Genomic DNA, 2,956 nt, shown 5'->3' on the forward strand with positions numbered 1-2,956 from the left:
TTAGCCCCTGATTAAAGTTTGATTCATTTCCTTCCAATACTTTTTTAAACAGAGTATTAAATCATTTATTGATTACACATTATAATGGATGATACCCAAGCTTCATTCCCATCTATAACTTTATCTGGTAACATAATTCAATTTAGATATATTTCATAGGATGTGCCAACAATCCTTAATAACCAAAAAAAAAAAGAAAGAAAACTCCATGACTGCATGGATGATCCTTTTAATGGTGAACTCCTGGTCACAACACAGTAACTGTCAGTTCAACTACACCAAGGTTCTGAAGACAATAGCTTCTCCACCAAAACCGGTTGTAAATAAATTTCAAATGGAACTTGGCATCACCCTGAAGGAATTCTAACATTACACTGTTGGGGTAGTTTACCAAAATGGCTTCAGAGTAGACTAACTTTACACAGCACATTAAAAAAAAAAAAAAAAGACATTTATTCAGCATCATGATCAGACTATTACATTTAGCAATCAACAGCATGGGTACAAAAAAAAAAAACTACATTAAAACCCTTTGTTGGAATGCTTTACACTCTCCACAGAACAGAAACTAAAATAACCTGTTATACAATTAGTCACAAGTACAGTCCTGGAGTTTTTTGCCCAAACACATGAGTATTGTCTAAAACATGTCTTCTTTGTAGCAGCTAGGCCCTGCCACCACTGTTGGTGGAGTTCACAGATCTGTTGTAACCTGTAGCTTCCCTGTCACTTCCCTGACCCTCCTCTCCTGCTAAGCTTTTTTCCTGGCAGTGATTAAAACCTTCTGCCACTGCCATAGCTCCTGCTGCTGCTGGAGCCACCATAGCCACCTTGGTTTCGTGGTTTGACAAAGTATTGGCCTCCACCACCATAGGGGCCAGCACTTCTGCCTCCAAAGTTTCCTCCTTTCATGGGTCTAAAATTGGAAGATTGATTGCCATAATTGCCAAAATCACTGTAGCTTCCGCCACCTCCAAAATTGCTTCCATCATTACCAAATCCATCATAACCATCCCCACTGGCACCATATCCATCACCATCATGGCTGCCATCAAAGCCATCTCGACCACTGAAGCTTCCTCCACGACCAAAGTTGTCATTCCCACCGAAACCACCTCCACGACCACCACCAAAGTTTCCAGAACTACTTCGACCTCTGGCTGGATGGAGCACTAGCCATCTCTTGCTTAGACAGGGCTTCTCTCACTTCACAGTTGTGGCCATTCACAGTGTGGTATTTTCTGAATGACGGTCTTGTCTATGGAGTCATGGCCATCAAAAGTTACAAAAGCAATGGCTCTCTTTTTGCCATTGCCTCAGTCAATCATGATTTCAATCACTTCAATTTTCTATACCCTTCAAAATAATCTCTCAGGTGATGTTCTTCATGTTTTCTTTAATGCCACCAATAAAAATCTTTTTCACAGTTAAGTGGGCACCAGGTCTTTGGAACCTTCTCTTGAGACAGCCCTCCTTGGTTCCACGACTCTTCCGTCTACCTTGTATGGCCTCACATTCATGGCTGTCTTCACCTTCTCCGCTGTGGCATATGTGACAAACCTGAGGCCTCTGGAGCACTTGGTGTTTGTATCCCTCATTACCACACAGTTTGTGAGCGTTCTCCATTGCTCCAAATGGTTCCTCAAACTCTCATCTGTTGTTTCAAAGCTCAGTCCTTGGATAAAGAGCTTCCAAAGCTGTTTGGGCTCTTTGGGAGACTCTGACTTAGACATGTGGAGAAGGCGATGGCACCCCACTCCAGTACTCTTGCCTGGAAAAATCCCATGGATGAAGGAGCCTGGTAGGCTGCAGTCCATGGGGTCGCTGAGGGTCAGACACGACTGAGCGACTACACTTTCACTTTTCACTTTCATGCACTGGAGAAGGAAATGGGAACCCACTCCAGTGTTCTTGCCTGGAGAATCCCAGGGACAGGGGAGCCTGGTGGGCTGCCGTCTATGGGGTCGCACAGAGTCGGACACGACTGAAGCGACTTAGCAGCAGCAGACTTAGACGTGATGGCAGTGGACAAGGGGGAAAGACTTCAAAGATGCTTTCCTGGCTGCGTCCACGAGCAGAAAATCACCTTCCAATAATTTTTATTTGCGTATGTACATGGTTGAGGTCAAACTGTACCTTGAATTTTTTATCCTATTTTCTAACTTACCAACATTTTATAATAATCATTTTTCCATTTTATTTAAAAATTCAATGTGTTAATACAACAAAAGCTAGACAATAAAAAGATAGTAAAGGAGTCAATGAGACATGAAAAGGAGGTGTCTATGACAGTGACTCACTCCCAGTTTTGCTCCCTGAAGTCTGCCCTCCACACCACAGCTATTTCTCTCTCTAATGTTAAAGCTATCATGATATCCCTTTGCTTACAATTCCCAGTGGCCCCTGCTTCCTATAGACATTATCCCAGTTCCTCTGCAGGGCACACCATGTGCCATATGAGTCAGCTATACTTCAGGCTTGGAGGCCTTGAAGAAACCTTTAAGGCTCCCTCCCACACTGTTTGCCATACCCTAGTTTTTCTTTCTTTCTTTTTTCTTGAGGTTTAATTGGAATATAACATTATATTAGTTCCATGTATACAAAGTAGTGATTGAATATTTTTATATATTTCAAAATGATCACCACAATAAGTCTAATTAACATTCAATACTGCATACAGTTTAAAAGGGCTTCCCTGGTGGCTCAGCTGGTAAAGAATCCACCTGCAGTACAGGTGACCTAGGTTCCATCCCTGGGTTGGGAAGAGCTCCTGGAGAAGGGAAAGGCTACTCACTCTAATATTCTGGCCTGGAGAATCAGTCCAGGGTCGCACAGAGTTGGACACAACTGAGCGACTTTCACTTTCACTTTCTATAGTTTACAAACAGTTGATGTGTGTGTGATGAGGACTTTTATGATCTACTCTGTTAGCAACTTTCAAATATTCAATACAATA

At 42.4% G+C, this 2,956-nt stretch overlaps 1 pseudogene; it reads right to left on the minus strand.

Moving 5' to 3' along the window:
* Positions 1-213: 213 nt before the first annotated feature.
* LOC120876222 lies at positions 214-1,733 on the minus strand (annotated as a pseudogene).
* Between the last annotated feature and the right edge of the window lie 1,223 nt (positions 1,734-2,956).

Source organism: Oryx dammah, unplaced genomic scaffold (genome assembly GCF_014754425.2).
Source record: "Oryx dammah isolate SB20612 unplaced genomic scaffold, SCBI_Odam_1.1 HiC_scaffold_17, whole genome shotgun sequence".
Classification (NCBI taxonomy): domain Eukaryota; kingdom Metazoa; phylum Chordata; class Mammalia; order Artiodactyla; family Bovidae; genus Oryx; species Oryx dammah.